Here is a 23,478-nt window from a genome sequence, read left to right on the forward strand (position 1 = left end):
CACTTATGTTAGCAAAGACACAAAGGAAAGAGATGGTGCTTAAGGTATATAAGGGTTGTTTCCATTACTTAACAGCTTAGCTCCCATGCTTACTCCTGTATCTTGGTCCCCTTGCCACCCTTACTACATATATATATAACTTGACACCCAGGATCTTTTTTGTAGAAGTCAACAAGATGAAACACGAAAACAGTAATAGCAGAACAGACATAGCTTAAGAGGCTAAATAGATCAGCAGTGTGTGTCTGCTGGCCAGTTGGCATTCACACACTCACGAGCTGTCCGGCTGCTCTCTCGTGACTTCCCCCTAAGCCTTTCAGCCTGTTCTTGTGGAGTGAACAAATGGCTCTAGCAGCCACATGTGGTCTCTGGGCTATACAGTGTAAAGGTCCATTGAAGAAATCTGGTATTTTTGAGACTTCTTTCCATTTGCTGAATTTCACTGAAATTAGGTAATGGATTTAAAACTTATTGAGGGCTGGAGAGAACTAGCAAGAACATACACGCGTAATATATTCTTGGAAGACTTTTGTACAATTTTCTCAGAAGATAGTATTTTAAAAAGTATCTCTGCATATAAATCTCCTTGGTTACTTACGTGGCGATCTGTAGGAGATTCTCCTGCCTGAGCTGGAGCAGACTAAACACATCACCTCTTAAGCTTTGGGTCATTCTGAGGTGGACCTCTAGCTAGAGCTGTTTCACTTCTTCTTTGCTTATTCCATGTCAATTGGTGATTGGCTCTATAATCTGCTCAACAGGACTTTCATCCGAGATACTGAGAATCAGACCGTCCTCATAACCCATTTGTGCAGTGTTCAACAGGCAAGATTAAGAAAGTCTCACGCCATAATTCTCCACAGACAATGGTTCACCGTGTTACTTAGGTCAAAGAGAAGGACTTGAACATGAGGGAGGATGCTTTTGACTGCCAGGGTTCCATTCTTCCTGCCTGCTGGATGAGTAGCCTTCACCAAGAGATGCTCTGAGCACACATTTAAGGTTTGACCAGGGAGCCTCTGCCCCATGACTGGAGCCAGCTCAGCACCCATCCTGTGTGTATGCTTAGGATTTGATTTTCTGGGTTCAGTAGCCATGACTTTCAAGTCACCAAGGAACTTTGTTGAAATAGCTTTAGATTCAAGGCCTCACGCATAATTGCAGTAATGGTGGGAAAGGCACCATGGCAAGTATTGCTCTCCTATCTCCCCGGCTTTCACGCCATGCCTTTTGCCTGCTTATCTTTGGTCCATATAGGCCTCTTCCTTGGAATAACCTCCCATGAAAACTCTGGGTTCACAGGATTTGTGACTCATTCTGGCATTAGGAGTGTGCCCTGGCCACAAGACTTGCAGAAGATTCAGCCTGCAGCAGGCCAGCATCCCTGGGGGTCCCTGGCATCTACCGCTGGCCTGTCCATGCAGTGTATCAGCCTGTACTACTCACAGGCTCCAGCGGTTAGGCTCCAGCACCGGAACCCAAGAAAATGAACAACTGTTTAGTCAGCACTGACTCACACCCAGAGGATAACGCTGAGCCCCACATATTACACACTGTCAACTCTGTATAACCAGCATAGCTGATTTTTTATTTATTTCACTTATCAACTGAGACAAGCGGTCAATTCCAACTCCAGACTTGCCAGAATAAAACAGAAAGCAGAAAAGAATCAGCTGAATTTTCAGTGACAAAACTGAGAATGCAGTACAAGCATTTAAAAACAATTGCTTTGAAAGCATGGGAGCTGGGTCCATTATTTCTGGAAGTCAGAAGTACATCAGGATCCTCAAAAAGGCATTTGAACCAGCTACAGAACTGGGATACAGAGAATAAGAGCAAAATTCATCCTCATACAGATATCTAGGGCAAATTTGGGCTGCACGGGAGCCCACATAATCCTGAGTACTCTCCATCGCACATGTGGTAACGCCAGCACTTACACCTGTGGTAGCCACCCCAGGCAGAAGCAGTGATGGTCCCAAAGCAGGTTCAGGAAATGTAAGGGCAGCTGGGTACCAACGCAATGCAGCAGACAATACTATGGACAATTACATTCACTTAGCAATTCTTTTCCAAAAGCAAGTAAAGGCAGCACAGCCTTTCACAAAACAGTTGGTGAAATCTAGACCTAGGGCCAGGCTTATGCAGAGAGGTGAAGTTCAGCCTTTAAGGAACAGGCACTAACATCATAGGTACCTTTATTAGTCACATCTGAATCCATTACTACCACACTTGTGACCACAGGAGCAGCAAATGCAGCTCTAAACCCTACCTGGAGATCTGATCAGTGTGAAAGGGACCAATGAACTTCACCATAGCTCAGCAGAACTGACTGAAGTTTAGGAAATATCAGCCTGTTTCTAATTTCAGACTTCAGTGAGAAAAGGCAAAATCAGGACCATTATGTTCAGCAGTGCACTGACTGACATTTTCGTATGTTAAGTTTCAGTCACAAAACCACTTATCTCTAGTGGAAATATTGACACAGATATGAACAGCAACACTAAATACTTTCAGAAAAGCATTTTTGTTCCTGAGCTTAAGACCTACTGTTTCAAGTGGCCACAACTAGTAGTTCTCTTAAGCAAATTAAGTCCAATTATCTGATGTCTAAATTATAATCCTCTCCCTCCTCAGCTCCATTTGCAGCAATTTTTAGCTGCAAGAGCAATAAGTTACGCACACTTACCCAATTATAGATAATGATCTTTATAAAGAGCTGCTAGAATATGCTAAGCATCTTAGCATAAACATACCCATTCATTTTTACAGCAAGAGTATGGTAAAGCCTAGTGATCACGGTAAATAGTACCCCTGTGGAAGCAATCTGAGCAGTACAAAATATTGTCTTATCAAATGGCCTACCTCCTCCCTTTCTTCCATCCCATCGGCTGCAGGTGTTTTTTCCCAGCTCAGAGACAAGATCTCAGTCCATCCCTCACATCAGCGGTTTTTAGGAAAGTATCATTTATTGCCTCTGGTTTGTAATGCTTTCTCTCTTTGTTGCCATGAGGCCAGCCAGTTTGAAGATCCATTTTGTCCCAGGTCCCACACTGGTCACACTGTTAGATAAAAATTAGTGACCAGATTCTTCTTCTAGGGCAAGTGAAAGGCACCACTTGTTACAAAAGGGCCAGATTTCCTCAGTATGACTGGGACAGGCAACGTAGTAGACCTCCAGTCCTGCCCACCACTCTTCCTTCCCTTCCTTGATCTTTGTAGTCTGATTCTGGACACTGATGTCACATAAAAATTAAATAACAGGTGAATAAATCCTTTTGGTACTCAGTGATTGTGGGTGAAACTATATCTGCATCGTACCCCGTATACTGAAATTTACCCTGTGCATTGCAGATTTTTCCTCACAGAAGGGTTCTTTTTACTAGGGACACGTAAAAGGAAGAGATCTCCTATCCACTTGTAAAACTAGGGTCCTGAGCCCAAACATGGTGGTTGTGGATCTGTGGGAGGCCATGGTCACATGAAGAAAGCCCTACCTCCAAGCAGCCCTATGTCCCAACAGTGCTCAAGGCACAGCCCTGTATCCCTGTGATGTCCAGGACCCTTCATCTACTGCTGCTCTCCAATCTGCAGCAACCCCACAGCTAAAGCAAAAGGCTCCCCAACAGCAGTAAACTTTCCAGGTAACTTCAGGGAGCTGGAAAGGGAGAGGATAAATGCATTGTAAATACAGATTCCCCAGCACCTGGGCAGTGGAGCAGGAGACTATCCTGACATTAAGATCACACCTTTGCCTCTCCTGACATTGCATCCTAGGAATTCAGGAGCGAACACTGCCAGTTGTCAGGATGGTCTGTGCCACACTTTCCAGCCCTCCCTGTATGACAAAACCAACTTTATCTCAAAGAGTAGCTACTGGAAAGACAAGCTCTCCTCTTGCCAACATGAACTCCCCCTTGGCATGTCTCTGAAAAACGGCTATGCTGCTAATAGAGAGCTAAAAGGAGCTGAAATACAGCCCTTGCGTGAGCAGGAACAGCTACCGAGGGCCTGGGGAGGTCTTTTGGCCGATTTTGGAGGACCCAGCCCCTAACGTGTGGTCTAGAGCACACACACTTTTTCACATCTGAGGACCAGGTCTGCAAGCTCTGGGGAGGCAGGTTGAACAGCAAGTACATTTCCTCCCCTCGCTGCCAGCAGACCTGAAAAACCACAAACCGCGGGGCTGGGAGGGGCTGCGGGAGAAACCTCTTCACAACAGAGTGGTCCAGCATCTGCGTCTGACGCAAGAGCCTCCTGAGAGAGATTGTACTGGCCAAAAAGTTTCTGCCAGAGCCGTCTGTGCTTTTGCAGCTTTGACAGCACTGGGCTCACCCCCCTGAGAAATTATTCCTGCTTTGTATCTCTGTGAAATAACAAAAGAGAGGAAGCCTAGTGCAGATCCCAGTTCCCAGCTCTGTGCTCATTCCCATCAAATCGCCAGTGCCTGCCTCGGGATTTTAGGCAATAGGGGCATGACAGCAGCCTGCAGTAGTAAATTTTGCTACGCTAGTGATCTAGTAGAAACAGAAATACCTGCGCAGGGCGTTGTGAGAACCATCACATGGAGCCCTTGAAAGATGTATTTCCTGAGTTGTTGAGGGTCTGTATCTCTTGAGAATACAAATAAGCCACTTCTATCAGGGGAAACACATGAGGGAAGCACCTTTGCTGCTGTCAGGAGCAGAAAGAGATGCAGTAATAAGAGAAAATTAGAAAATGGCTCCATTAAGGCCTCAGCTGTTTGATACTGCCAAATTAAAAGGTCTAGTCAGAGAAAGGCATGATGCTAAAACAAAACTGCTTCAAGAGGTCAATCCCACGCTTGGGAAAAGCAGTAGAGATGAAGCTGTTACAAAAGAAGTACGTCTGGTGAAGGACCTGCTTCTGCATGTGGTACATTATCTGTGTGAATATCAGCTTCGATGCAAACTCATATGACAAATTACTGTACAAAACCTTTCGTAACGTAGAGGTGAGGTTGCAAGACTGCTATCTTCACCGGCACAAACCTCAACGCTGTGGACAAACCCATCTCACGGCTGCTGTTTGCAGCCTACAGCCAGAGCCTCTTCATCATCTCTGTACAAAACAACCATACAACGTGTTTTTAGGAAAGTCACACTAATAGTGTGCAGAACGGATGAGCGCGTAGCTGGCGTGCTGGGTTATGAAGACTTCCTGCCGCTTACCCAGGAAGGGCATGGTCTGCAGGTGTCACGCAGGGTGAAAAATAAAGTGCAGCTCCCAATGATTTATTCCCAGTTACCACTTTGACTTTCAAGGTTTGTACTAGTGAAAGAAGCCACGTTGTATTTATATGGAAATGTATATGTCTAGAGAATACATGGGATAGTAGAAAAAAGTAGCATCATATTATTTTGGGCAGGCAGAGTGCAACTGAAGGTACACACACACACACACAAAGCCCCACTCCTTGCAGTGACAGAGGAATGGACAGGCCTGTTTCTAGCACTGCTGGAAACAACCCTTGAAGATGCATCTGCAGTGCCTTTGCATGACTGACCTTTGCATGTCCCAGGTATGCAGAAAGCAGAGACCTCAGCCAGCTGCTCACCGTAGCAACTCTGTGAGAATCACCCAAGAACGGCCTCAGCTGGGTGGATTTAACTGTCAAGAAAAAAGTCGTTTAGAGCAACAGCACTAACTCTCTCCTGCACAGAAATTTATTTGTCCCATTTTATAGATTAAGAAACACAGAAACAGAAAAGGGCTGTGATCCACCTGACCTAGAGTCAGACCTAGCACCCATCCCAATTGGCAAAGAGCTTGCACTACCCACTCCCTTGATCCAAGACTGAAGGGAATACACCAGCAGAACCAATTTTAATAGTGTCAGCCAGGAGATATTCTCTGGTGAACGCATACAGACGTACATTTTTCAGTGCCTGAAAGTGCAGATCTTCTACCAGATGGGCTCTGTTAAGTCATCTGAAATACTCAATTAAATAAAATCTTGATTAAATGAAGCTTTCCATAAAATACTTCCTTTGCATAACTAGGAACTGTGAAGGGCTTGTTCTCTTCTGTGTGCACAGGCCTCTTGCTGCAGAGATCCAATAGGTATTAATGATCCTATTGTTGACAACTATTTGCTATAGACCTAACCTGGAACAATAATTCTTACAATGTCCTTGAATAGTTTCACCACAGAGCTCATTCTTTACTTTCAATCACTAATCTTTTTTTGCCCAGTTAATACTATGCTGTGCAGAAAAGGTGGTGTGTCTAATTTGTGTAATTACTACAAGTATTTATGAAAATGGTGTTTTAATGAGATCAAGGCACAGTGGGTCAGGTCCTCATCTCCAAGGCCAAGGCTGCAGAGCAGAGTAATGTCTGTTTTACTAGGCAAAATCTAAGCTAGCAAGATGAGCTGGCAGCATTGTGCACAGGCATGATAAGTTTTCTGCCTTTTATCCTGTCTTTTTCAAAAGAAAAGCAAACCCAGCATGTTCTTCTAACAAGCTGAAAGAATACGGAAGTTGTTCTATAGGGGGACACATCAATGGGCACTATATTTCACCCAGGGACAGCAAAGAATTTGGCTTCATTACATCATGATCAGTGGAGAGGATGAAATAATTTTATCTACTTCTAAGCATAGTTTTCATCTGTCTTAGCCAACAGATCAAATGGAAGCAAAGGAGCAGCACCCGCAGTGATTTACAGACTGCTGATGATATCAAGTGCGATTGCTCAGAGCAAGAAGGCATCCCCAGCTGTGCTGCACTTTCCTGTTACGATGCCCAGAGCAGCACCCTCCCAGCCTCATTCCCCGGCCACCATCTATTTACCCAGTCTCTGGAGACTCCTCAGCCTACCAAGTGAGCATGTCCCTTGCTACACCAAGTGGAAAAGTTTGCAAGCACTCTTACTTTGTGCTCTCTGGTCGTGTCTACCCTCGCACGGGTATCTCCAACCGAGACGTAGAGCCAACAGAGACCATGCAAAACTGTGCGGCATAATCCACGCAGTTGCATGAATATCTTGTAGCCCAGGAACCCCATGCCTTCAGGCCTATGCAAAATATCTTTAGCACAGACAAGATGTGATCATGGTCTAGCTACATCTGGAATACTGGGGCATATTTTGGCCCTTCTGCCTCAAAAAAGTATATAGCAGAATTGGAAAGGGTAGAGTGAAGGACTGATATAAAGGCAAAAAACCAAAGCAATTTCTATATAAACAATAGCCAAGGAGACAAGAACACTTCAGTCCAGAGAAACTGAGACTAAGGGAGAATATGACATCATATGTAATGACATGTATCAAATCCTGAGTGGTACGGAGAAACCAGGGAAATTTTCTTCATTTATCCACTCATAAGCAAAGAACTATGGAGCATTTTACAAAACTAGCAGATGGCAGATTCCAAACAAATGAAAGGAAATACTTCACAAACACACACAGGGTTCAGCTGTGCTCCTCACAACTGACTACTGTGGATGCTAAACAGTTTAAAAAGCAACGGAACAAGTTCACAAAACTTGTGAAAACTTTGAGAGCTTATGAAAAAGAAATAATCTATTTGCAGCTATTAAGTACAAGGCGACTCCCCTCCCTCCCATCTGAGAAAGTGCCTAGACAGATACCTGTTGGAAGTCCCAGGAAAGCGTGCACTTGCCCTTTGTATCCTCGTCCTTAGGCGCCCACTCTGAGTCTGCTGGGGAGAATTGCATGCCTACCTTTGGTCTTACCCCTGCAGACACTCTTGGGGTGCTTCTCATGACACACAACTCTGATGTCAGACCCTTAGCGAGCTGGCAGCCCATCACCTATGGGAGTCATACAGCCCTGCAAGAAATCCCATACCCTCATCTTCATCTGGAAGAGCTATACAGAGGATCACAGTTCTGGGAAAGCCCTTCACAGCCACCATTGCAGAGAGATTACCCATGTGTCACAGTGGGGTACAGGGCGAAGAGGGGACTGTGCTAGGTAAAAGGAAATGCTGAGGGACACTTATTACAGGGCAAAATCTACACAGCAGATCACTAACAAGCAGGATCCCAGCCCCTCAGCTGCAGCAGGCAATAAAAAGCAACAATTACCCTTCACAAGGAGCATGATCCCAGATCCACACAGGCCCTCTGACAGCGCAGCAGACATCAGAGGGGCTGCCATGGGGACTCAAAAGGTCTCTCTTAGAGCCATCCACTGGAGAGGGAGAGGGAACACCGGGGCAACCCTTGGGGACACCTTAACCAGGGCACTGCACGTGTGGCCAGTTACTCTGATTACAGCTCAAGCATGTTAACAAACTGCATCTGTTCCTAAAGTTCTCCATTTATTTCCTAATTGTCTTGATGTGTAAGCCTTATGTGTTACCTTACACGTAAGATTTAGTTTTGCGCCTGCTGGCAAAGCTTGTTTCCATTAGATGTTGCTTCACCATAGGTAACAATAAAGGACCTCAGAAGGAAGGTGCTGAGCTGCATCAACTTTAATTCACTTAGAAGGAGCTGAGCTGTGATTCACAATAAGCCGGAGGTGATGGCAAGTGCATAAACATTGGAAAGAATGTGTTTTCTTTCCAGCACAAATCACTTCACTTGACTAGGTCTCTGTCAGCCTCATTTACAGAGGTGAAAATATTTACCCTCTTTGGATATCTACAAACACAAAAGCATGAGATAAGTGCTAAGTATTAGCTGAGGGATTGTAACACTTCAGAGAGACATCGCCACCATGCTGGAAATTCCTTTAGCAATGAGGAACAGACATCGCCATCAGTAGAGAAGAAAAACATAATTCCTTCTCATTCACTCACTGCAAGCATAATTGTAAATTACCTTTGACCAGATGACATGAGAGGAAGAAATGCTGTTTTTACGGTTGGACTTGATGATCTTTGAGGTCTCTTCCAACCATAATGATGCTATGATTCTGTGATTCTAAAGTTGTTTAGAAATCAGTGTCACTAGCCCTAAATGCTCCAAATGGTTGTTTTTAAACTGGGGACAGTAAAATTACAGTCCTTGCCATGCACATCAGCAATGACAGATAATGTAACTAAACAGCTTCTATCACACTCCTGCAAATTAAATGCCAGTGTTCTGAAAGGGATGGGTTTGTATTCCATCAATAAACAGCCACAGGGCAATTAATTACTGAGCATACACAATAGAAGAATTCCCCTTCTCTGCAGGCAGATGGTTTAAAATATAGACCCTGCACTGCTACTTGAAGGTGCACATCCTAAGACCTCTGACGTTCTGTCCATTTATGCCAATGGAAAGTCTATCCAATTATAATCAATGTGACTATCACTGTTTGAGTGTTTGTAAAACGCAAACACAGATACCACAGGTTGGAGGAAATTGCAAGTGAGCCATAATAATGATTAAGTAACTGAGCAACCTCTTGATAAGTTCCAAGTAATTTAGTTTTCCCTAGGGTCACATTGTTGGGTCCATACAGTGAGCAGCGCCGGCAAGACGGCGAGGGGCTGGCTGGGAGGGCAGCCATCCTGCAGCTCGGCTTGTGCATGCAAACAGAGTTTCTGGAACATTCATCTCTTTAGCCACACTTCCACTGAGCTCCTTTTTTAAATCTACATTTATGTTACATGCTCCTGCCAAAAAAAGCAGCTGACACATGATGAAATTTTAAATAATTCTATTTGCGCTCTGACTACAGGGAACATTCATCTCTTTAACCACACTTCCACTGAGCTCCTTTTTTAAAGCTACATTTATGCTACATGCTCCTGCCAAAAAAGCAGCTGACACATGATGAAATTTTAAATAATTCTATTTGCGCTCTGACTACAGGATTTGTCCTGCCCTGCGTTACTTCGCTTGGTAACTCCATAGAAGTCTTTTATTTTGGTCAGTTCCTGTAAATAAGGATCTGGGGAGGGAGCACCTGGCTGCAGATCCCAGATCTGCCAAACTTTCTTCTTTTAAAGTGCTATTTTTCAAGAATCAGGGAACATTGTGCTAAGATGAAGAGTGACATTGACTGACTTCTTTATATTGAAACTACTTTGTGGTCCTGTTATGCAGATTAAGGAACTAAGTCTTAAAGTTGGGTTGCAATTTAGCTAGGAGCAACCATGCACACAGAAATGAGCATCTGGAAAAACCTGATTAGCATCTGGAAAAATGTGGATTAGCATCTGGAAGTGCCTACACTGCCACGTTTCTCTGACACAACCCGGTCAAATGTCAGTGCCTGCGTAGCACTGCTCTGTGTGCACAGAAATAACTGCACAGGACCTACACACAGACCTATCAGACAATTTCAAATGTCTGTCACATCATAGAGAAGTACCCAAAAGGATGGAAGGAAGGAAATGGGTATCCAAGCACAGGAGGGATTCCCTTCTCAGTGAAATCAGGTCCCTGGAACCATCATCTTCAACACCCAAGTGCACCTTCAGGTGCTAAATACTCCTGCAACTCTGATCCAAAATGAACTTCAGTCCCTGAGGATGACAGCTTCACAAGTGCTGTCCTCATCTTCGTCCCCAAAATAACCAGGTTCTACTTCATCCATTTTAAGGGTCATATGTTCTCCTTAAAAATGTCTCTTAACCTGCAGGAATATAGCAGTATCCCTGTAACTCACCTCACATTACATGCAGCCATAGCAATGAGATAGCAAAGCCTTCCGGTTTTAACCACAGCCCGCCAATTAATGGTGTGTAGGCAAACATAGTTCAGAAGCAAATGAAGTTTTAACCAAAGGTTCTAATTGCCACTGTGTCATTTTTCTAAATGGGAGAGAAGTGAGTACCATAATTTGAATCTAATGTAGTTTTCCATATTTTTCGTGAAAGAAACCAAATATTTGGCTATGAAAGTGGATCTGATCTTTCAAAAATGACCTGAGTGGCTTTTTTTTTTAATATTAATGCTGGTCCCTCCCCACCAGCACTGAAGTCAAACATGGGGAGACTGCAGCTGATTTCAGTAAACTGAGGTTAACCCAGTGCTACCTGCCTTTGAAGACCCAGCCCAGAAGGTCCTCCGCATGCACAGGTTGTGCAAAATCAGGGCCCAAATAGCAGAACTTCAAAGTGGGAAGGAAGTAGGTGAAGAAGAGACAGCAGTGAGTTTTGACAAAAGGGGAAGTATCAGTCTGTAGAGAAACTACTAACAGAATAACTCAGGGAGCAGCCTTGGCCTCATCTCGTTTAGCATTTTTTGCATGTGACCTTGATATACAAAGTGAGTGTACTGTTGATATTTGCTCATAGCATAAAGGAGACAGGTCCCATTTTTCTAGGGGAGGCATGCAAAGCCAAGAACTGGAGGAGCGAGGTGACTGGAGACACAAAAATGGAATGAAATTCAAAGCTACTCGATACAAGTTCATCTGTTCATGGAGTAATAGTGAGAGCTGTTACCATAAGCTGAGAACTCTTTAACTGGAAATGACTGAGGAGGAGAAGAAGCAGGGAGCTAATTATTGGACGACTTAAGCTACCAAGTGATGCAACTGCAAGAAAAAGGAAATGTGATCCTAGGATATGTCAGTCAAGGTACTTCCAAAGGAGACAGGTAATTGTTGTCATGGCATAAAGCAGTCGTGCAATGTGGAATGGCAATAGCATACAAATGGCCATACTAGTTCAGAACAAGGGTCCTCCTAGCCCATAACCCTTTCTTCAACAGTGGCCAGAGTAAGAACAGGAAGAATAAGAATAGGACAAGCACATGCAAGACTTCCCTCTGATACTCTCACAGCCTCGAAACATTTTCAGCTCAGGGGATTTCCTTTGCTACTTGTGGTTTGACTATTAAGCAACCCACAATGGATTTTTCTTCCAAATGATTCTCAATCTACCCTTGAGCCGGTGTAAATTCCTTGAATCCATTGTGTCCTTCAGCAAGGACTTCCTCACATTTACTGCTTGTCACATGAAGAATCACCTCCTTTTTTTGTTTTGAACCTAGTTCCTAGTAATTTCATCATGTGGCCCCTAATTCTTATGCGGGGTGAAATAAGGAACAGTCAATACACATCAACCTTTTCCCAGAGTTTGTAAACCTCTATCATATCTTCCCAAGTGACCTCTCTTCCAGGCTGAACAGTCCCCATGCATTCAGTCAGTCCGTATCCCTGCTGCCCTACTCTCAGTTTCAATACACCCTTTCAAAGTGAAGGAGAGTAGGACTACATTGAGTATCAAGGCACGGTCAACTTACAGGTTTAAACAGTGCCATAAATATGTGTTCTAAGTTCTGCTCCTAATAGTTCCTACATTTGATGTGGATGGGGATTTTTTTGCTTTCTGATGAGTATAAAAACCGATGTTTGCATGTCTAAGTCAGTTATCCACATCCAACAAGCGTTAACTTCACCTTAAACAGCTACTGAAGTACAAAATCAGGCTAAGATAATGAATGACATGAAGAGTCCATCACATGAGTTGAGTTATAAAGCAAAGTTATGATTCCTCTCTGTACAAATCACTGAAAGCACCAGGTAAGGAGCAGAGTTATTGAGGATGAAAGGCAGTGGTAGGACAAAGATGTAAACTGGGTTTGGATGTAAATCAGACTTGGGTATATTTAGACTGGTGGTTAGAAGAAAGCCGGAGACTGGGAGACTCTGGAACAGCCTCTCAATAGAAAGGGGATAAAAAATAAAATTAGTTCCGAGATGGGGCACAGTCAGTTTGTGAAAGGATGATTGCCTGCAGCACCAGGAGATTCGTAACACAGGAAGGCCCTACCTAGGTATGCATTTAATAACATACGAGGTGCTTCACACCAGCTCCCTCTCTGGCTCCATTTAGGCCTTCCCAAGGGTGGTGATGCTCACTTTCCTTTCAGGATGGAGTACGTTTCTTTGCACATAGGCACCCAGAGACCTACCAAAAGCATCCACAAAGAAGTGAAGGCAGAGGAAGCAAGACAGGCTGCAGAGCTTGCTGCTGGTTAGGGTTATAAGCCAATTAGCTTGGGCAGGTACACGGGAGTAAGAAACCTACATTAATCCTACCGCAGAGAAAAGTGGTGGGAGGAACAGGTTACATAATCCTTAACCATTTAAATAATTCAATACTTATTAAATACTTAAATCATTTAAGCAATTATTTATGGATTGACTAATCCCCTCATTTATTGCTCCTTGTGCAGACAATCTCAGAGTAACCATTACAGAATCACAGAATCGATGTGGTTGGAAGAGACCTCTGGGATTGTTGAGTCCAACCTTTGCCCTAACACCGCCATGTCAACTAGACCATGGCACTAAGTGCCACGTCCAGTCTTTTCTTAAACACCTCCAGGGATGGTGACTCCACCACCTCCCTGGGCAGCCCATTCCAACACCTAATGACCCTTTCTGTGAAGAAATGCCTCCTTATTTCTAGCCTGAACTTCCCCTGGTGCAGTTTCAGACTATGCCCTCTTGTCCTGTCACTAGTTGCCTGGGGAAGAGACCGACCCCCACCTGGCTACACCCTCCTTTCAGGTCGTTGTAGAGAGTGATCAGGTCTCCCCTCAGCCTCCTCTTCTCCAGGCTAAACACCCCCAGCTCCTTCAGCCGCTCCCCATCAGACTTGTGCTCCAATTACTGCCCCATTACTCCATTACTGCAAATACCTGAGCTTACAGTAGGTCAGATAACAGGAATGTGGAACTAGGCCCTGGGCGGACAAGGAAACTGTTTTGGTTTGGGATAAGGGGCTTTTTGGTAGGGGGGTGGTTTTTTTTTCACTGGCCTCAGCATTTATAAAACCTTAGACTGCCACCACATTAAAGAGAAAAAAAAAAAAAAAAAAAAAGAGCCTCCAGAAGTCTTCAGGCTCTCTCTTTTCCTTGCCACTCGATATATGACCAAAACATTAGAGAATACACGTTGGAAAGTTAACTAGTCAAAGTTACTATTGTATATACCGGCATAACACAGGCACATTTCAGAGAAGTGTAAGGCAACTTTAAGGCATTTCTTTTCTCTTGGGAAGTCAGAAAACTGGGAGGAGACATTTCCGTATGCTCAAAGAGATCCTGTCTCACAGGCAGGAATGGTAAAAATCTTCCTTACTAAATTGACAGTAGAAATAGCAACCCTGATTCAAAAGAGTGAGACCAGTCGTGTAAAACTCTCTTTACCTCAGCTGTCAAACAGCTGCCGGATTCTTTAATGTCATCGACAACCTCAGAAGATTCAGCCTAGTGCCAGAGTCATCCAGTCAAAATCCAGTGTCCAGAGGGAGAAAGATTCAGAGCTGATTTTTATTTTGTTAAATAATCTTAAAACATGAAAATATGAAATATGAAAAAGTATTGTAAGTTTTCTATAAGATGCATGGGAAAAAACGTGTGTAAAGATTGTTTAAAATTATTTATTTGATTACTTGGGTATATGCACAGTGCACAAATACATTGTATTCTCAACAAAAATATATTTTGCCCGTCACAGAAACACACAAACGTGGGTTTGATAACTACTCTCTGTATTTGTCTTTCAAGAGTAGAAGAGGGATGGATCACAACAGCAGCTGCAAAGTTTCAGAGGCCCAACTTCACACCACCCAGCTATAGACACCTCACAAAGAAGCCCCAGCTTTCACATAAATTAAGCGAGATGAGCAGAGAGCAATGCAGCCTCCCTAGAACACAGTCCCAGTAAATTAAAATTCTTGAAATCTTGTTTGGTGAAAAAAAAAAAGGAACAAAAAACCCCTCATGATTTCTCTTCTGTTCCCACTGGGGCCATGTCATCTCATCATCAAGAATAACAATAAAATCAATTCATTATGTTCCATTGAAGACAGCCTCAGGAGAGAGATCAAAGAATGAGAGGAAATGAAAGCTGACCGATTCTATCACCTTTGGAGTCAGTCCCAAAGATCTCAAATTAATTTAGATTGGTGGGGCAGTGCATAAAAGCTGGCAAGTCCTTTATCAGTGCAGAGCCTCTATACAAACCAGTGAAGTGCTGTTGTCTCCAGGGTTTTTCAATAAGCCAAATATTTTTGCGAGTGCTAAGTATTTCTTCCTTTGGCCATTTCAAGCTTATTATTGGAGGCGGGGCAGAATATTTTCACGTTTTCCTCTTGAATTCTACAGGGAGCCATCTCTCTCCTGAAAGACCCAGCAGTGACATTTCTGCGTGAAAACTCTTCTCTCGTAGGAGGTTACCGGCCATCTGCCCTTCCCGCTCCTGGCATCAGCCCTTGCCCACCAGCTGCCCCGGGACAGCATCCCAAGCCAGCAACAGCACCCACAGGAATCGGGGGCTGCCTGCAGGAATCTTTCTCTCTCCTCAAGAGAGGAAAGCAATTCCCCAAAGCTACAAGACACAGGGAGTTTGCCAGGGTTGCTGCAGCACAGAAACTCTCCGGGAAGGGGCTGCGACCCAAAAGGGCTGCTCACATGGGGAGTGGGGATGCCCCTGCCACCAGCTACAACAGGCAGCACAAAACTTGACCCCAGCCTCCCTTCCGTCATCCCTACCGGGGCCACAACAACTCCCAGAGCTGTTTATTTCTGTCCCTTTCCTAGGAATTTGACTTCAGACATTTGAGAACAGCCCTCTGAGCACTCGTTTCCCCTCCGGTCTTTCCTCGCAATGCCTTATTGTGTTTCATTTTCAAATCAGATCACCATTTCCTTTTCAGCCTTTGTTTTAATACCCAGGCCCTGGACTCCCAGACATGAGACTGGCTCTGTGCAACTGCCCTGCCTTATCCCAGGCCACATTTCACAGCATCTGTGGTACCACATGCCAGAAAGTGAGAGACAAGATCCTGACAGACATCTTCCCTTCTCTCACCTCCTTGGGAAGCGGTTACCTCCTGGAAACACCCAGTTAGTCAGTGGATCCCATTAGCCCTGGTGATTCAAAGCTGTGTCATCTGCAGCTGCAGACAGGCACTGCCTTCTTCCCCTCCACTGCGTACAGCTCTCCAAGTGGCATGAAGGTATTAAGCATCTCTGGCCTGGTTTCTTAACAGCCAGCAACGTGGAGACTCAGCCTACAAAGCTGGGGAATCTCCCTCAAAATGAGACATGCTTGATACCTTAACACCTTCTGCATGAACCATAGGATGCTTTGAACTGTGTGTTTCAGAGAGGAGATGAGCTTTAAAGAAGCTTCCAGGTAGCCAGGCATTCCTCACCATGTGATCAAGCCCCACCACCGAAACCAGGACCCTATGAAAGGACTCTCTTTTCAGCTGCTCACTGAACATCCAACAAACATTTAATTCCCTCATTCAATCACAGTTCTACATTCAGTAGGAGGTAAAAACCTCACAAAAAATTATATTTTATGGAACAGTTCCTGATCTTCCAACTTAACTTACCACCCGAGGACTCCCACAAGGATTCCCACAGGGACTGTACAAAGTTTGCAGCCAATTTTGAAGGCTCAGCTCTGAAAGAAAGCTGCTTTGAAGAACTAAGAAAAGATCCATTTATTGCCATCAAAAATCTGTAGCCTCTGCAAGCAGTTTGAAAACCGCCACTTTCTTTCACTAGCCCTCTCACCATGTTGCCTCACTGAAGGGCAGCTAATATTTGTGGAGGGTCTCCTTGCCTGCTATTTCTCAAAGCATGGTGGAAATACATCATGAATAAACCTAGACATGAACTGTGTGCTCCAAAAAAAGAAACTCTGCCCCCAGTCCATCTCTTGATCCACAGGCACTGAAATTTGCGTGCAAATAAAAAAGTTTTTAAAGTTGAGATTTTTTTTTTAACTGTCTGACAGCTGTTCCTGGACCTGAATGCGAGGAGTCATTTGTCTCGGCGTAGCTCTTGATGGATAGATCCACATGAACAAAATCACTTTCAAAAGTGAAGTGTAGTCAGGCGCTGGCAAGCTCAGAGGACAGAAGGGAAGAGAGACAGAAGGACTTTTCAACTGCTTTTCCTGGTGGTCGGTTCAGCTGAGTGTCAAAGTACAGTGACAGTCTAAGGAAGAGATGCTCTCACTGACGCATGCCAGCCTCGCCTGTAAATAAATAAAAGGCATCATTTTCCTCTGCTATGAATCTAGCACTTTTTACCAATGCTAAATTGATTTAAAACCTTCCAAAGGAAAGCCTCAATGTTTAATTTCTCTGGCTAGTCTTAGATTCTTGGCCCTACTTTTATTTTCCGTAACATCCAGATTATTTCTTTTGACGCTTGTTATCCTTCAAAAATGATATTGTAATTAGATCATGACACTTTACAACTATCTCCAAACTTAAATATTCCCTTTCATTTAAGACAGTTTATGTGTAAATTTCATAAGATTCTGAACAATGTTATCTTGAAAGTACACAGTGTTCAGAGCCAGGGTGGAAGGAAAATAAACTCATAGAAAATAAAAAGCAATTGAAACTTCTGCTCAAAAACTCAAATTAAACTCTTTTGATCCTCCAGAAAAACTTACTTGATTTTATTTATTTTCCCACTCTTCTCTGCTTCCTCTGCTCGGACCAGGAGGGAAATACTGAAATACCGCGTGAAAAAACTATTTTTTTACTGTATTTTCAGCTCCGTGAGGACTGGAAAATTAAAGAGAAAGCAGTGTGACCTGAAAGTGATCTCAGTTCATCCACCTCAGGAAAGCTGTCTGATTAAGGGCCGTTATGTAATATATTATCTGAAATATGGATCTGTCCATTTCAAACTGGTGCGATGCCACAGACTCACCAAGGATCACTCGCTGCTATAGCCAAATTCATTGCTCCCTAAATTCCTTTGATTTCAGCCTCACATAGTTCACCATCAAATACTTCTCTCTCTCCTGTTTTTTCCAGAGTGACTGTGGCCTAAAACCAGAAGACTTTGCTTTCTTTTCCCAGTTCAATTCATCTGCTGAGGAAACCTCTCCAAAAGCAAGCAAACTAAATAGCAGCTGGCTTTTAAAGACATAAGGTTCATGCTCAGCCTCTGGTCACCCCCAAATACAGTGACTGCTTGGGAGTTTGGTTGGCACCTCTCTCGAACTGCTGGCTGCCAGCCTTGGGGGCCCCTTTCCACACCAGCATCCAGGGGTGCATCCATACATTTCCCCCTTGAGTTTCTGTATGGGCCAGAGACAGGTCCTAGCCTTGGCTTCACAAAGCTGCATGACCAGTCATGTAAATACACCTTCAAGATGCTGAATACGGGAGCAAATGAATGCAGGGGAAGGAATCTCTGAGCTGCTCTCACAAAAAGTCACAAGAAGAAGCGGCAGGGAAAAAAAAAAAACAAACATGCAAGAATAAATATCGGAACTATCTCCAGTAATGTTGCCACTGCCTTTGCATACTACTGGCACCAAATTTCTGCAAACCAGAGCCCCCTCCAAACCAGAGAGCGATGTTATGGATAGGGTTATACAGAGGTCCCAAGGCAGCAAGACAAGCAACGGAGTCACAGGGGAGGTTCCTTTTACTACAGACGTGTTATGGGGTCCAACCACAATCACCTGCAGACTATGTGACCTACCTGATCCTGCTGCTACACAACGGCCCACTGTGCAGGACAGGACTCAGATTTTATGTTCATGTTCTGGGTAGATAACCTCTACCTAACCTGCTCAAACTGCCATCTAAACCACAGGCTTGCCGAGTAGGCTTGATTTCCCTGAAGTTTCAGACTTTACACTCAGGCTCCCAACCCTCCCATCCTCACATCTCAACAACCCCTAGCCCATAACAAGGCATCTAGAAGTCAGCATTGCTAGAGTCTAAAAGGACACCGAGGACGTTTCTTAACATGCTAAGGAGAGAAGAGACTTTTCTTTACCATTGGTGTGCTCAACTTCTAAGAGCCCAAACCAAACTCCTGAGACTTTTAAAACTGCAGAGAGTTTAAGGCACTTGGCTTTAGAACAATCACCAGAGAAATCTGTTGATTCAGTGATTTGTTTCATGTTGATTGGTAGGTTTCAAAGGAGATAAAGATAACTCTCCTTTTTGGCACATTTTGCAGGGGAAAAGCAGCTTTCTTGGGCCTGCCTGTGAAACTGTCCTTCCCCCTTCAAAGCAGACTGCCTTCAATAGCCAGTTGCCAGGGTTCGTTGCTCAAACCACAAGACGTTCCTCTGAAATCGCTTCTTCTCCCCCAGTCTCTGTGTTCACCCAGGCGTGTTCTGGAGAGTAGCCCTGCAACAAAGAGGTAATGACAGCCCAGGAGGACTCACAAGATCAGCTTGAACTCACCTAATCTCCCCACAGTCAAACAGCTACAGTGTCCCAGTGCTCTGTACTGTGATCCATACAGTGGTTTTCACGCAACAGCAAGAAGAACAACCAAGTCCGTGCCTCATTATGAGACACACTACCAAGTGCTCATGTACTGCATTTCTTAAACCCATGGGAAATGTTGATTCAGCCTGTACCCAATGTAAAACTTGGAGTATCAAAGAAAAAAAAAAGTTAAATAAAATCCTCAAGTATGTTATCTAAACACTAAGAAAAACAAGCAGTACTCTTTCAGGCAATTTTGGAGAACTTTTCTGTGAGATTCAGGTTGCTCCAGGGCCATCTGGCTTCAGAAACGAAGAATCAATTCAGGATAAATCCACAAGCATCTTACCTCAAGGGTCAAAAGAAGTGACTGTTACCAGGCTCTTCTGAAAGTCTTCCCCTTTAAGCCCTCTTTGTCTTAGTCCAGACTAGTCTCTAGGAGCAAACACATGGTAATAGCATTAATCCTGTTCTCTGTTGAAGAGGTTTGTTTCCTTCCTCCACTGATACCCAGTACAACTCCCAACATCAATGTACCACCAGTAGGAAAGGCTGCAAATGAGCAGAAGTGCCAGAGGCTTCATCTCTTCTCACCTTTCAGGGCACTGGGATACTCCTCAAAACATGGTCCCACACCTCCCAGGTTGAGTACCTGTCTGAGGGAACCCTAGCTCCTCTCTTACTTTTCCTCTTCTGGAAAAGCAGTTCATACTGGGCGGAAGCTCATCCAGGCTTAACTCTCCCAGTTTAAAACTTGGCAACACTTTGGGGTGTTCTACGAGTAGGTCAGAGGGACTAAGTGGAGACCTTGTACAATTCAACTAAATGCAATTAAAATTTTTAAAAGTGTGAAAACAATAGAAGTGCAAAGTTCTCAGGAAATAAATTGGCCTCTTTCTTCTACTGTAGAGGAGTTAAAGGGGATTCTCTTTTCAGTTAACGATGGTAATACACCCAGTATGTCCCAGGGTCAAAATGCTCCTTCAGTTCCCGCAAATACAAGATGGAAAGAATTTCATGAGACATTATCAGAAAGAATTTACAGTGAGAAAAACACTTACTTCTTCCATTTGTTTTCATTCAGACTTGACTTGTCACTAATAATTATGACAGAGGATGTGATAAATGTCCGCTCAACATTTGTAAGAACAATATGCTTTACCCAAACATGAGAACACACAGGAAAAAAAGGCTAATCATAAACTAATTATTTCTTTCACTAATCATTACTGCTCTGAGTCACTGTTTCTATGAATTGCCTCACTTTTTTTCCTTCAGGAATGAAGCAAAGGAATATTTCAACCTTGTTTTGTTCCTTACGTTGTATCTTTTTCTTTTCATGTTCTTATGTACTTTATTTCTCTGTGATAGAAGTATGTTGATGTTCCAAAACCTACGTTTTAATTTTCCAGCCTTCATAAATCTATTTAATGGCTAAAAGCAGCTAAAATACCATAATGCTAAACCTGACTGTGTTTTTATTCACATAAAATGTAGTTCCACTTTCTTACCACTTTCTTACCACTCCTGAATGACAAATAAATACAATAGTTTCAAAGTCTTGACGCTCCCTCCTGCCAGGAGAATGAAAGTCACACCAACAGCCCTGGAGAGCAGGTACCACAGGTAGAAAAGAAAAGTGGTGAGGAAAACGACACAGGCTGTGTTGTCTGAGTCAAACATTTTCTTCATGAACTGTTGAGGTTCATTCATCAACAGGACTATCTAAACCAGCAAAACTGAACAAATGCTTTGAGGTGTTGTAATTACCAAGAGAGTTTCACAGACACAGAGAACCTGCGCTTCTTTTGGGTACATTCTGTAGAGCTATGTGGACTCTTGAACCCATCTCCATGCTGTCCAGAAATGGGAGCATGTATCATGTTGGACACCTTCCGGTTTTTGTGCTGGGAAGTAGGGTTTCTGCATATCTTAGGATTTCATCTTGAAAGATAAATTCTAGATCCTGCAACTAACTGTGTAACTGCTATGGTACTGAGTGCTCTCACCTTCTCTTGACTTCCTAAAAAGTGCAGGATTCTCAGTGCTTTACAGTAGGATCTCAGCACCCTACTGGATTTAGCCGTTGATAGAAATACACTGTTTGTTAGCTAGGAAACTCAGGTCTGTCATTTACTTAACATTCAGGAGATGTGAGAAGTTCTGGATATTGCACGATCTCTGGGGAAAAGAAAAAAAAAAAAACCAACCACCAACAAATGAGCAGGGGAAAAATTAACAAATTGCTTTTTAGAAGCTGCACAATCTGACAGTTACATAGCAATTTGGAGTTATTGTCAACAACCCTATCTCCTTGGAGACTGGCTGACGCTGCAGAGAAATATTAGATGGGAAATTAAGGTTAACAAAGGGTTTCCTACTGTTGTTCCTAGTAATATAAGCACTTTACACATTGGTTCTAATTCTGTTGAACTGAGAAAAAGGAAATGGGATAAGAAAACTTAAAAAAGGGACCCTCATTCTACAGTAGAATTGGCTAGCAGAAACTCCCATTAAAATTAGATATACCCCATCTGACATAGACTCATGTTCTCACCAGCAAATCACTGGTGTAGCCTTACCTTACCTTGGCTGGCTTGTTCAGAGGCAATCTTTTGATTGTAATTGCTTTACAGTTCCATGATTTTGCCATTAATCCAAGTTCAACAGCTGTTTTTCAGCAAGGTCTTGTTCCTGTTCAGGTAGAAACATGACATGGTAACATCCCCAAAGACAGGGTAAACTGTTTATCCAAAAGCTGTCTCAGGCCTGATGCTGAGAGGCGATGGACAAGCCTAACAAGCGGTGCCACTGATGCAATGCTTGCTCAGCACTGCGCACCACCATGTATGTCAAATATTTCAACTGAATATGAACTCAAGTCTCTTGATAACAGCTGCGTTGTGTTCTGCTCTCCAGCAAGGCTCCAACACGAATCAAGCGAAAGACAAAAATTCCCATTTCTCTTACATAGATGTATCAGCAGTAATAAAACTTTTTCAAGAAGTCTAGGGATTCATTTCAAATCAGAGCCTGCCTTTTCTGCTGTTTTCCCCAAGTACTGCAATATTGCCATCTTCCACTGAGAAACTCTGAGGTGTTCAGAGATCAGACTGCCAAATCCACACTACCATAAGTGGTTATGGTTCTCCATGTTCTCACAGGCTTGGAAAGGAAGGTGGCTGTTTTGAAGTAGAAGCAGCACAGCACGCTTGCTTAGTGGACCCTTCATCAAGGCCTTGAGAAGGAGCTAACATTTCCCAGGTCAGGCTCCTGTCTGAAGAGAAAAGACTTTTGCCCTTCTCCTCAATTCACGTGGGGAAGAACACATCCAACCTTGGACACTGAACATTTCTATCGCATCGGGACCAAACGGACCTCAAACATCAAGCTTTAAGTTCTGCTCTGACTCAAAGACTCATGGCCATCCCGTGAGTGCTCTTTGCTGCTTCCAGCTCTGCCTCACAGGGATAAAAAGGCTTGCAGAAACTCAGGAGGGAGAAAAAAATAATATATATATTTGCTTGTGTCTTTATGCATAGAAAACAGACTTGGTCTGTGCAACCTCTGCCATCACCACGTGTGTAGCCACTGCTGCCATGTACTTTCCTGATCCTTTTTATTGCATTAGCCTCTCATTTCATCTTGGTTTTGAACTGAAATAAATTTGGAGATGGACCCATCTATCTGTACAGTATAGCAAATGCTGGGTAGAGAATTACACACTATGAGCTTTCAGATAACATCATTATCATTCAGAATTCAAGATATCAGAAGTCTGAAATTTTGTAGAACTTTTCTTCCTTTTGAAAAGCATGAGCCTGGTGTAAAACAACTGTGACAGAGTAGAAACAATGCAGACTGGATAGCACAGAAATGACCTGCCAGTAGCAAGAGAGCCAACAAAATTCAGGAATTCTGGATTTGAAGGCAAGTGTGAATATATTGGCCAATATTTCCTCCAAACCCTTCCAGAATGCCTCTGTCCTGTCTATCCTCCTTATCCCTGGCTTAAGCTACATCATGCTCATCTACCCAGTTCATGCCTCTGCATCCCTAGTCTATATTCCAGACCATCTTCCTCCCTTCACTGTTCCCAGTTTTCTGTGTTCAGTCAGTCCCAGTCTCCCCTTCTCTTCAGTCACATATCTGACCCCAGCTGCCTTCCCATCCACATCCCTCTTTGCTAAATCCTTCATCCACCTAAATTGAATTTCCCACCTAAATTGAATTTCCCAGCATTCAACCTCCCAACACTGTTTCTCTGTTTCTCTCCCTTCTTGACACCTTTACCTGCTGAGGTCCTTATTTTAATACCGCCC

This window comes from Cariama cristata, unplaced genomic scaffold (assembly GCF_000690535.1).
Source record: "Cariama cristata isolate BGI_N322 unplaced genomic scaffold, ASM69053v1 scaffold8729, whole genome shotgun sequence".
NCBI classification, from domain to species: Eukaryota; Metazoa; Chordata; class Aves; order Cariamiformes; family Cariamidae; genus Cariama; species Cariama cristata.